This window comes from Ascaphus truei, chromosome 17 (assembly GCF_040206685.1).
Source record: "Ascaphus truei isolate aAscTru1 chromosome 17, aAscTru1.hap1, whole genome shotgun sequence".
Taxonomy (NCBI): domain Eukaryota; kingdom Metazoa; phylum Chordata; class Amphibia; order Anura; family Ascaphidae; genus Ascaphus; species Ascaphus truei.
Genome location: NC_134499.1, coordinates 18,563,299 through 18,576,775, shown reverse-complemented (window position 1 = coordinate 18,576,775; position 13,477 = coordinate 18,563,299). Strand labels below are relative to the sequence as shown.

Sequence of the window (13,477 nt, the reverse complement as noted above, 5' to 3'; positions counted from 1 at the left end):
CAGCTATGGGACTTTCCAGCGTACAGAGAGTTAATCTCCCTAGAGAAGCAAGCAGCAGCTGCAAACTAATTGAGCAGGCTGAACTCCTGATTGCACATGGAGTTTCAAAAGTCAGTAAGTGACTACACACTGAGAGAGACTGCTGTTCCCACAGAAGGGGGACAGAGAAGAGTTTCCCAGCTATATAAGATGGCACAGTCCCCATGGCTCGCTGGACGGTGGTTGCCGAGCCTGCTGGGACTGCCTGGGTTGTTAATCCCAGGAAGAAGGACGAACGTGAGACCATGCTGAAGTAGGGAATGTCCGGTCCATAGTAATGGAATTACAGAGGAGACATTCTCTGATCTCTTGTGGGAAAAGGAGACTGTGCTAAAGCGGGGATGTCCTGTCCTTAACATTGGACTTACCGAGGATAGATTCCATGAGCTCTCGTGGAGCTGAGCTCCTCTAGGAAGGAAGGACGCAAGACCGTGCTGAAGTGGGGACGTCTGCTACATAACCTTGGAGTAAAAGATAAGAGATACACTATATTGCTGTGTGCAGAGACTGTATATGTTTAGCTATGATAGTACCTGTTTTGGGGTGTGTAGGCGGACGCTCACAGAGGTATGCAAGGGAGACTTGTTGTGGTGAAATTAAATAAGGCTTTTATTGCCCCTGTTTCCTTAACATCAGGAAAACCATCCAAACAAGGGGTAAACAAAGCTTCTATTCACTTTGGGAGTATTTCTAGGGAAAACTATGCTGTCCACAACTCCCTTTACATAAGCATGTCTCCCAGCCCCCAAACATATATCATGAAATGAGCAGATATAAAAAGTCTTATAAAGGAAAGTCTTATCTGTTCCTTGTAGTTGGAGGGAAAGTCTTCTCTGTTTCTGGTTGCTACCTTTTCCTCAGGGTTTGTCAGCATTCAGGTTTAGAAGTTTCCCCTGTGTCTTGCAAGCAGCTCTGCTCCAGTATTTCTTCTGGCAGGCTCAAGACATCTGTCCCCATGTCAGTCTCACAAGGTATGAGACAGGAACAATCTCCCTTTCTGTTTCAAGGGCAGGCTTTTCTAAGCAACCTAATCAGGCAGGTGGTGTTTGTTAATTGACTACCAGCAGTTAACCACCACACTGCTGGATTAGAGGCATATTTTCTGAACAGGGATAACTCCCCTGTTACATACCTCCCCTGTTTGTGGGAAGCTCGGGCTTGCCACGGCCAAAGCCCATCCTTCCACTCTCATTCTAGATATCTCTGTGACTTGAATGAGAGTGGATAGAGGAAGAGAACCCTCAGTCCCGCTGGGGTCGGAGCCCTTTCTCCAGTTCATTCGTGTCTCCTCCCGAAGGTGCTTGAGATCAGCACTCCTCAGTCGCTCGAGGAGGACTTTTTCTAAGTATAGTCTTTTTGCTACGTGCGCGGTCATGAGATTTCCCTCGCGTCGGGTGCTCGTCTTATTGTAGGCCGACTGTATGGCAGCAGTTGCAGAGCGTTTAAAAACAGCCCTTTGAGTTTTCCGTTCTTGAAGCTGTCTCTCTGCACTTTTCCCACTCAATGGATTTGCTTCAGCCTCTTTGGGATTAAATTGCAATTCCACATCCATTTCCAGAGAATGTCACATCTTTTCAGCTTCATCAGCTAAGGATTCTTCTGGTTTTGATTCAGCACGTGTACCTTCTTTTGTTGCCTGTTGAGTGGCTGAAGGTTTTGCTAGTGCTTGTTTAAGTGGTTCACATTTTGCAACCTTGTTTTTCAGACGAGCTTCAGCTTAGCCATCATTTTATCAGATTGGCTCCGCTTTTCATCCATGGCGGTAATAGTAGCGTTTGCAGTATGTGCTCAGTCTTGAGATTGTCCAATTCTGTCCTGGCCAAAGAGTACATTGTGAGCACATCTTTCTGTAGCTTCACATTATTTTCCCGGAGCCGATCACAGTCACGCCTGGCAACCTTCAGGGCATCCCCAGGGCTGGTCAAGAGATCGTCACTCACTGGTTCCGGCTCCGCTTCCCTGGGATGATTGGTTGAGGGTTCCTCACTGTTGGCACCGGACAGACACTTCTTTGGGGTACACGACTTCTACCTTGGGCCCTCTGGATATTCGGTTATCCGCGGGACGAATTCTCCATTTTCTCTAGGCTGTAGGGCATCTCGGTCCTCCTTTTTCTCCACAGGATCTGCGGACGTGTCTGTTCCTTCCACGGTAAGTGAAGAACCGCTTTTCTTTTTTCACCTTTTTGGATGACACCGTCCCCTCAGGGATTCTGGGGTCTCCATCTTCATTTGAAATTTTACCAGCGTCACTGGATCCACCCGGCTTTTCTTGCAACTGTAATAGCTGACGGAAATACTCGGTGATCCACTGCTCCCGCTCTTTCTCTGATCATATTCGTCATCATAGGGAGCGGTCTTTTCGGTTCGTGCCGAGTTCAGGTACCCCCACCATTCTTGGGGTGTTTTGTGGGTGTGACTCGGTTCGGGTTCCCCGTAAGAGATGTCTTCCTCTTTATTGGACTGGAAGGGCCACTCTTCCGTGGGGTAGGGTTCATTACAGGAACGCTGCATCTTGTCCTCCATTTTTAGGCTATCAGGTGTAATTTTCTTCCTGACCTCAGGAGGCGCTATTGCAGCTGTTGCCACTGTATTTGCTAGAACCCCCAAGTGTGGTAGTCCTACAGGTGGGCATATTTTGCTTGTAGAGGTCGTAGCTCTCACAGGCATCTCTGTAGACTTTTCTTTCTTGGGTAAGTTTTACAATATCAGCAGTACTGTGCACGCATTTTCTCTCATCAGGTATACAGAATGTGCAGTTGCTAGGTAAAAACTTCTGTTTGCTTTACACCATTTACTTGCTAGGTGCAATCTCTCTGCTTCAGCCAAATAATGTGGTTTTTTGCTTGAGTTCAGTCTCAACTTTGGGTATTATGACATTCACTCTTCACACTTTGGGATACCTTTTACACAGCTCAGCAATTCCTTTTTTTTAAGTAGGCAATTTTACCCTCAGCACTTGTTTACTGAAAATTCCCCTGCTTCAGCACAGTCTTTCATCAATTTTCACACTTTTCTGCATATACTCCATTCACAGCTGGTAGTCCTATGCGGTGTGGCAGCCTTTACTTGCAGAATCAGTACCGCTCGTGGGTCATCATCTGTATTCACTGCTTCAGCTAAATATTTGAAAACAACAAACGCCTATCCTTTTAAGGGCTAACTCACTTCTTGAACTCTGACTACGGCTGGAAGGCAAAAGCCCTATTTCAATGACCATATTACACTTTATTGTGATAGGCAAATAAGGTTTACCTGCTTCAGCAGTCTCTCTCTCTTCTTGGGATTGGGGAAAAGAGTCCATCTGTGGTTTTGTAAGTTTCAGTGCAGTGTAGATTTCCTGCCTGGGTGTGTCTCTAACTCTGGTCTCTGCTGCATGAGATAGTTTTGTTTAGGCTGTTTGTAGGCAAAAAGCACAAAAAAATTTCACAGGCAAACTCCGGGTCCCTTCTAACTTCAAAGACCACCTCTCATCCCACTTCTGACACCATATGTAGGCGGACGCTCACAGAGGTATGCAAGGGAGACTAGTTGTGGTGAAACTAAATAAGGCTTTTATTGCGCCTGTTTCCTTAACATCAGGAAAACCATCCAAACAAGGGGTAAACAAAGCTTCTATTCACTTGGGAGTATTTCTAGGGAAAACTATGCAGTCCACAACTTTCTTTACATAAGCATGTCTCCCAGCCCCCAAACATATATCATGAAATGAGCAGATATAAAAAGTCTTATAATGGAAAGTCTTATCTGTTCCTTGTAGTTGGAGGGAAAGTCTTCTCTGTTCCTGGTTGCTACCTTTTCCTCAGGGTTTGTCAGCATTCAGGTTTAGAAGTTTCCCCTGTGTCTTGCAAGCAGCTCTGCTACAGTATTTCTTCTGGCAGGCTCAAGACATCTGTCCCCATGTCAGTCTCACAAGGTGTGAGGCAGGAACAATCTCCCTTTCTGTTTCAAGGGCAGGCTGTTCTAAGCAACCTAATCAGGCAGGTGGTGTTTGTTAATTGACTACCAGCAGTTAATCACCATACTGCTGGATTAGAGGCATATTTACTGAACAGGGATAACTCCCCTGTTACAGGGTGGTAACCAGCTTAGCTGTCCATCCAGTTAGGGCTGAAGCTGCATGTATAGTTATTCTCCCAAGAGGAGTAGGTGTTTTATTTTATGATTTGTTTTGACTTAAAGTAGGCCTGCACAACTCCAGTCCTCGAGGGCCACAAACAGGCCAGATTTTCAGGATATCCCTACTTCAGCACAGCTGGCTCAATTAGTGGCTCAGTCATACTGAGCTACTAATTGAGCCAGCTGTGCTGAAGTAAGGATATCCTGAAAACCTGGCCTGTTAGCGGCCCTCGAGGACTGGAGTTGTGCAGGCCTGACTTAAAGGGACGGTGGGCCCGTTAGTGTATTCTTTAACCCTGTAAATAAACCCCAAATAGAGAAATACTAAGTTTCCTGTCTTAATCTGGGACATAAGATCCTATGCTGTGACGGAGACATCACAATAAATATATATATATATATATATATATATATATACACGCGCACATACACACTTGTGGTTTAGGACAGCGGTGCGCAAACTGTGGGGTGCGCCCCCTTGGGGGGGGTGCAAGATTATGTAGGGGGGGCGCGGGCTGCTTGCAGGGAAACCTGGGGGCGGGCAGAGCTGTGCACGGGCGGCCAGAAGCTCCGTGCTGCTGCTTCTATGTGTCTGTGTCTTGCAGAGGGGGCGGGGCTTCTCTCTGCACAGACAGCCCCTCCTTCTCTTCCTGTCTGCTTCCCGCACCAGTTTTCAGCAGCATGGGGGGTTGGGGGATCGGAGCATGTCGCCCCCCCAGGAGAAAGTGTGTGTGTGTGTGAGTGTGTATTTGAGTGTGTGTGGGGATTGAGTTTGTGTGTGTGGGGGGATTGAGTTTGTGTGTGTGTGGGGGATTGAGTTTGTGTGTGTGTGGGGGGGATTGAGTTTGTGTGTGTGGGGGGATTGTGTCTGTGTGTGGGGATTGAGTTTGTGTGTGTGGGGGGGGGATTGTGTGTGTGTGGGGGGGATTGTGTGTGTGTTGGGGGGATTGAGTGTGTGTGTGTGGGGGGGGGGGAATTGTGTGTGTGTGGGGGGATTGTGTTCTTGGGGGGGATTGAGTGTGTGTGGGGGGGTATTGTGTGTGTGTGTGTGTGTGTTTGGGGGGGGTTGTGTGTGTGGGGGGGTTGTGTGTGTGTGGGGGGGGGATTGTGTCTGTGTGTGTGTGTGGGGGGGGGATTGAATGTGTGTGGGGATTGAGTGTGTGTGAGGGGGGGGATTGAGTGTGTGTGTGTGTGGGGATTGTGTGTGTGTGTGTATGTGTGGGTGGGGATTGAGTGTGTGAGTGTGTGGGGATTGAGTGTGTGAGTGTGTGTGTGGTGGGGGGATTGAGTGTGTGTGTGGGGGGGTTGAGTGTGTGTGTGTGGTGATTGATTGAGTGTATGTGGTGAGTGTGTGTATGTGGTGATTGATTGATTGAGAGAGTGTGTGTTGTAATGCAGTGGTGCACAAACTGGGGGGGCAATGAGGCTTAAGATTTTTTAGGGGGCGCAGGCGGCGTGCGATGAAAATTGGGTGCGCGGGCCAGGCAGACGCTGTGCGCGAGGGGCGGCCAAGAAGATGTGCACGGGCGGGCAGCCGAAGATGTGTGCGGGTGGCTGAACAGGATAGTGCAGGTGGCGGCCACGTGATGGTGTATGTGCGCACGCGTGGGGGCTTCGGAGGTACGGGGAGGAGCACGGTGAAGTCAAACGCCCCTCCTTCGGTGTCTGCCCTGCAATAGCGCTGTGTTCCTGCTCTCCTCTGCTGGCAACCTGCTTCACTGCGATCCTCTGCAAGTGAAAGGGTCGGCTGCACCTATATCAATCATACTGTGAATGTACAGAAATAATGTAAAAAAAACTGTGAAAACACAACATTGAAAACGGGAAAAAATAAATAATACTGTAGGTAGGATTTTGGATGACAATGGGGATAGCAAGACAAAAAGCATGGAGGGGAAGGAAGAAAAAAAAAGGGGGGGGAGAGGGAAGGGAGGTAGCAAAGAGGTGGATGAATGCCCCCCCAAAGTATTGCCTTTGTGCACGTACGCTCTCCCAAGTTTGGCGCGACAAATAAAATTCACTTTGATGTGCGCTCAGCAGCTGTCAATACACACACACACACACAGACACACACAAATAGCCCCACTCCACGCTTGCAAAATTATGCAGGGCACCCTGTGCTCATGCTTGGAGAGTTGGTGATGTCACCGCTCTCAGCGGCAGCGTGGACGCAGCCTAATTTTGCAAGCGCGAGCTGTTGAAATATGTATGTATTTAAACATATCTGGATTTATATTGTATACCGTTTAATAAAGGGGTTTTTTTTTTTTTTTTCATGTGATTTTTATTACATCAGGCAGGGGGGGGCCCGAGAAATTTTATGGATGAAAAGGGGGGCTCGGCATAAAAAGTTTGCACACCCCTGGTTTAGGAGTCCGGCAGGTACCACGATGCAGTAAGCGGAAATCTCTCTGAGAGGGTGGTGATGTAGACTGGGGGGGGGAGGTTGGGAGGGTGCTCAGGTGCACAGGCAGCTGTTATTCCATCGCCTCCATGGCGGGAGGTGGGAGAATATTAACTCCCTCCTTACCAAACACCGGTCGTGCAGGTCATCCCATCGGTGCAGCCACGGGGGGGGGGGAGCTTTAGCATTGAAGCATCATTAGAAACACTTGTGGTGGAGGCGTGGCCAGGACGCCGACGGAGATGGTCGAGTGAGAGAGGAGCTCCTCAGACCCCTGAATAAAATCAGTGCAATAGACGCATTTCCCCCCCAAATTCCACTCCCCAAAAACTCTCCCCCTAAACTACATTACCTGTAGCAATGACGGGCAGACCGAAGGCCCAACAGACCCAGGGAGTCACGAAATATTTCGCCCCCCTCACCGCGGAGCTCAGAGGCAACCTCAAGGAGCCAAGATGGCGCCGGCACAAGCAGCGCATGCGGCACCAAAGGCACGGCACCAGATCGGGATCGATCAGAAGAGCCCTTGCCCCCCGAAGACGGGGTAACAAGGGAATACATGCAGGAACTCATGGCCTCCATGCTGGACAAGCTCCATGCCTCACTCCAAGCAGACTTGAGAGCTGCGGTCACGGAACTCAAACAAGATATCACAGGCCTCACAGAGCGTACCTCGGCCTTGGAAGATCAAATGGCGAACGCTCAGCAAGCTCAGGAAGCGGCGGATACTGAGATTTACCGACTGGGGGCAGAGATAAGCAGTCTCCGTGTCAGCCTGGAAGACCACGAGAACCGCGATCGGCGGCAAAATATAAGAATACGTGGCATACTGGAATCAGTGCCCCCAGGCCAAATAAAGACGTACCTGCTCGACTTCTTTGTATCAATCTGTGGAGACCTGGATCACAAAGACTTGGAGATGGACAGAGCCCACCGTGCGTTGGGACCTCGGTCCGAAGACCCTAACCGGACGCGGGATGTCATTGTCCGCCTACACAGATACTCCATAAAGGAGAAAAAAATGGAGGCCTGCCGAGCCAAGGAACCCATTAAATTTAAGGATGACCTCTTACAAATTTTCAACGACCTATCTAAGGTCACAGTCAATCGCCGCAAAGAACTGAGGCCCCTGACTCTCCTCCTACGAGACAACGAAGTCAAATATAAGTGGGGGTTTCCGTTCAAACTCCTGGTCCAGAGAAACGGCAAGTTCCTTACCATCAGACATCCTGAGGATATGGAGCAATTTGCCCGGGCGCTGGGCCTCAATCCACCCTCTAGCTGGAAATCTGACCCCTCCAGGCCACAAGGAACTGACGCAACGGAGCTACCGATCAGAGCCTCAGAGCGACTGGCGGGTCAAAGACAGCAAAGGAAATAAATAAAAATGCTGCCCCACCCGCCCTCGGAGCTGCACCCCCCATCCACCGTATAGTATATAGCACATAGTCTAAAAAACATGTCTTAGACAGGTCTGCAACCCTGCCTTTCACCATTATCACATAGCATACAGTGCTCCCACTGCAGCCAGGGATACTGGGAAATAAGATGCAAATGAGCACACCGTGTCACCTTTTGTCTGAAATCCATTTTACATGGAACCCTTCTAAGTTAATGCTTGCTGTTAACACAGCTTTTAAAGCACAGCATGGGAATCAGATGCAAAGCCAGAGAAACCACATTTTCTTTACTTTTTTGGGTCTTTGTGTGAGGTAGGTTGTACTGCTGGCTTTGCAATTGCAAAGCTATTAACACATCTTTTAAGCACAGCATGGGAATCAGATGCAAAGCCAGCAGTACAACCAACCTCACACTGATGATACCCATTAAGGTTGAAACATGTCTGTGAGTGGTTTCCCTGGCTTTGCATCTGATTCCCATGCTGTGCTTAAAAACTGTTAACAGCGAGCATTAGCTTATAAGGGTTCCATGTAAAATGGATTTCAGCCAAAAGGTGACACGGTGTGCTCATTTGCATGTTATTTCCCAGAATCCCTTGCTGCAGTGGAAGCACTGTATGCTAGGTGATAATGGTGAAAGGTAGGGTTGCAGACCTGTCTAAGACATGTGAATGTGCTCACAAGTGATATAGATAGAGATATATATATATATATATATAGCAAAATACTAAAACTGTCACCAATAATGAGCGGATTTGCAATGTAAAAATAAAGCTGGTGCTGGCAGTTTAGTAAACACAAATGTAGAAGGCCATGGATGGAAACCGTGAGCATTCAATGAAACATTCGGCAATGTCATGGGCAATTTTTGTAATGGTCAAACCCTACCAACACAAAATACATATTGATGCTGCAGGTTTGAGAGAAGACCAATGTCTGAGTTTTGAGTCAGAAGCAAAAGCACTTTAATTTAAAAAAAAAAAAAAAAAAACCTGTGTACCGAGCACGCGTGTTAGAAGTGAAACTTCTTAGCGTTTTGTAACGGAAATTGTAATTTATTTTGTATGATTTCGATTGAATGAAAGACTAGGTTTTTTTTTTTCTCCAGCAGAAATTTGCGTAGTATCAGTTGGAATAGATAAAATGGAGTTGATAACTAAATTAAGATATATATGTTTTTGGATTGTAAAGTATTTAAATGCCGTTACTCTCAAAAGTCTTTCATTCAAAGAAAATCATAAATATCATAATACAATTTCAGTGTCAAAATTCAAAGAAGTTTAAGGTACAGCACGTGTTTGGCGCACGCCGTCTTATCATTACAGTGACAATTATAATAATCTATATAGAATGTATGTGTTATATGTTTACATTTATTATAAGTGGTACTTTTTTGCTATTTATGTTTCTATATTTGTACTCACTCTGAGTGTGTTTTTTTTTGTCCCTTCTGCGCACGCCCATCCAGTTGATGCCGGGCCCCTCAAATTGAAGAATAGCCCTGTTGGCTATGGAGACAAAGCAGGAGATACAGAGGAAACAAACCTGACCTATGCTGCCATCAGATCACCGCTGCTAGGAAGGGAGCTGTCAGAAGAAAGAACGACGCACCCAAACTCTACGCCAGCGATGTCTACCCACCTAAAGGAGTCCTATGAGGAAACCGGAGGATCACCGCTTTGTGGATGGGGGGGGGGAGACGGGAGGAATTGACCTCGTGAACGGAGGTCATGGAGAGGGGAGGGGGGAGTACACCTGGTCTCCATCTCTCCTCCTTTCCCCCCCCCCCTTGTTGTTGCTGGTGACCTGCTCTTTGTCCCCGTGTTATGAGCCATACCGCAGCACGAGCAAAAGAAAGGGGATTTACTTACCCAATGCGCGCCCCCACAGTTTTTAGCCCATGGAGGACTCTCCGATGTCACCCCCGAGTGTCGAGCTGGACGCCACAGCAACCGTGAGTACTCAAGGCCTTACCGGCCGGTCTGACCCAGAACGCATAGGCAGACCGTAACAGTTAAGGGGTAGAACTACCAAGGGCACGGCACACTTCACACTGCATGGACTTTGCAGGACTATAGCAGCAGCAGTAGAAGCGTATGCTACGGGACTCCACGTGATATGTATATAGTTAATTTATGTATGCTGATATATGCTACAAGAGATATGGGGATTAACCCCTAGGTGTACCGAGGCTACTACCCAGGCTGTAATAGATACTGTCCATTGGTCATGGAGAAAGACACCACTCATGAAAAATTGTAAATATAAGGCTATATAAGCCCATCCGGAATCACATCAGGGTGGTGGGCTAGGAAATTTACCCGGTAGAAGTACAGAGAGGCACCTCCTGGAGAGGCGCCTCAAGGCAAGTCACTGATACGGTGTCCGTCAGCCTCACCTCCACCCTGTGTCATACTAAATTGATTTAATGTATACTATCTATGATTATAGTATTAGTACAGCATATAGTGTGTGATTGTTGTTGGGTATGTAACATTCGAATGACCTTTTCATATGCATAAAAAAGTTCCTATATTTTTTGTGTATGTGCCCTCAAATAATATTTACAATTGTGTTATATTTATATGATCTATTATTAATTTATACTATATTGATTTAAATGATCAATGTTTGTGCCAAGTATCCACATTGATTATATTATTTATTATTTTTTGTATTAATTATGTGAGCATTCAGTTTTCTTGTTTTTAACATAATGTTTTTAAATTATTTTGTTCTTTTCTTTATTCTTTTCTTAGAATATATGTATATTGTGTGGTGTTTTTTGCATATATCGGCACTTGGATACATGTGGTGACGTGGAATAGATTCAAATGGTTTAATTAGTTTGCAGGTGAAGGGGAAGGTCCATCCCTGTGATTGAATAATTCATTTGACACGTTATCCCCTATATAAGGATCGTTAGGATGCATGGGTAATCACTCTTTGAAAAAGTCCATCATTGGACGAAACGCATCAGAGTGTACTGCTGCTGATGTTCACTGTTAGTCATCAATAAAGTTTTTAACTTTTTTCAATGCGTTGGCTGTTGGAGGTGCTGTGATCACGGTTTACCATTTCTTCCCTGATATATGCTACAATACAACCCCCCATACCACCCCCCTCCTCCCCCCTTTCCTCCCCCCCCCACTCTCCCCCTTGTGTTCCCCTCCCCCCCCTCCCTTTTTTTGTCTTCCCCCCGTGTTCCCCCCCCCCAAAAGGGAGTCCAAAAGCGTTCTAAGGTATTAGGATGGGCGGACACAGCAGGTGAACTATAAGAGGATGCAGGTAACAACATTCCTATGCTCAATCTGCGGATAAGGTACTAACTATGTTGCACTGAGAAAGGTTATACTAAGCAAATGAACCTGAGTTCATCTATGTTGTCCACGTTGCCCGCGTTGTCGTGATTGAACCCACGTGAGCAGTATTATTTAAAGTCTCGAACGATGGGTCAGGACGCTACATAAGTGACCGTAATTAAACATCTTGCTGTCTAGGTGGGCCAGCACAAATAGTAGAGCTGACGTTGAAATGCTGGCTCACCCTATACCCCAACCAGGCCCTCCTGGTAATAGAGTGTGCACTAATATGGCAGGAGAGAACACTGCCCACCCCTCTCCTCTTCCCCCCCCTCTCCTCTTCCCCCCCCCCTCTCCCTCTCTCCCCCTCTCCCTTTCTCTCCCCCCTCTCTCCCCCCCTCTCTCTCTCCCCCCTCTCTTCCCCCCCTCTTCCCCCTCCTCTCGCCCTCCCCCCCTCTTCCCCCCACCACTCCAAAAGGGCATCCCAGACAGCCTCCATGGCAAATCACAGCGTTTAGTTACAGAAACTGCCTTCAGACATCCACTGAGGCGCAGGACACGGCGCACTGAACGGACACTGTCGCCCTCGTTAACCTCGTGGAATATTATAGACCATGTCAACCTCACAGGAACCAAAGCAATACTCTTGAGCCTAGATGCAGAGAAGGCGTTCGATAGAATTGATTGGCTCTTCCTAGACCATACTTTGCGTAAATTCGGCTTTAAAGATGCATATCTAGAAGGGGTCCGTAGACTCTACCAAGATCCGTCAGCAATGGTTAAATTACCAGGGGGCAGTCTCCAGAGATTTAATATTAAAAATGGCACAAGACAGGGATGCCCTTTATCCCCTCTCCTCTTCGCACTCACCATAGAACCCCTGGCGTCCGCAATTCGAAACAATATGGACATCCAAGGAATAGAAATAGGACAAACGCAATATAAGATATCTCTATTCGCGGACGATATCATCTTAACACTCCCCAAACCCCAAATTTCCCTTCCCAATCTCCAAAAAGAACTCAAAGACTTCGGGAAAATATCAGGCTATAAAATTAATAGCGATAAATCCGAAGCGTTAAATCTAAACCTGCCAGAGCCAGAGGTGAAACTTCTCAAGCTAAATTTCAACTACCGATGGAGTTCCTCTTGTATCAAATATTTGGGAGTAAAGATATCAAGGAACTACCATTCTCTGTACATACATAATTACCCGGCCTTATTTCGGAAAATTAAGCAGGACCTTGATAAATGGGGAGGATACCAAATATCATGGATCAGGAGAATGATCTCGGTCAAAATGAATATACTCCCCAGATTGTTATATTTTTTCCAGACTCTCCCGATCCACATCCCTGGCTCAGAATTGAAGAATATACAAAAACAAATCTTTCATTTTATTTGGCAGGGCAAAAAACCTAGAATCACCAGGACAGTTCTGCTTGCCTCAAGGGGGAGAGGTCTGGGAGTCCCAGACATTATGAGATTCTCTCAAGCCACCCAGCTGAGACAGGTAGTAGCAGCAATTGGGTATTAGCCCGTTGGGTGACCGAGTCTCCTATATAAGATCCGGTACTATGTGGGGATCTTCACTCTTTGAAAAAGTCTTTCTATAGACGAAACGCGTCAGAGTGGTGCTATGTATGCTCACTGTGGAGTTTAAATAAAGTTTTTTATAATTTTTTCCAAGCGTTGGTTGTGTGGAGTGCTGTGACCACGGTTACCATTTCCTCCTGAGACAGGTAGTAGTTTGGAACGCAGACCCAAGCCAATATTGCTTTGCTAAATATAGAATCGCAATACGCCGGCACGACTTCCCTGCCAGCAAGCCTTTGGTCACTGAGCAGGGAAGATATGCAGAACAGTAAATTCAAATTGGGACCAACGAAACACACATGGGAGATATGGATGAAATGCAAACTCAAATTTAAGCTCACGACCTCTAAATCCCAACTCATCCCAATTATTCGAAATCCCAAATTCCCACCCGGTTGTGAGCCTAGACAATTTGACCAGTTTACAGTTAAAAATATCAGAGCAGTTGCCGACCTCCTGAGCTTTGGGCAGTTCCTGAGTTACCAAAGGTTACGAAACAAATATGAAATGGCAGGACTGAACGTCTTCAAGTACCTCCAAATTCGACACTTTATTCAAACACTATCCCCAACGTTGGAATTTCCCCCTCTCACTAACTTCGAACGGCTGTGCAGGGAA

The 13,477-nt window shown here is 46.8% G+C and overlaps 1 long non-coding RNA gene across 1 annotated transcript in view; it reads left to right on the top strand.

The window, feature by feature from the left end:
- Window positions 1-11,001, top strand: part of LOC142468062 (uncharacterized) — an 80,341-nt gene extending 69,340 nt beyond the window's left edge. Inside the window, exon 2 of the long non-coding RNA XR_012788572.1 lies at window positions 9,430-11,001. This is a non-coding gene — a long non-coding RNA (uncharacterized LOC142468062). The remainder of the gene's footprint in view (window positions 1-9,429) is intronic.
- Window positions 11,002-13,477: the final 2,476 nt, after the last annotated feature.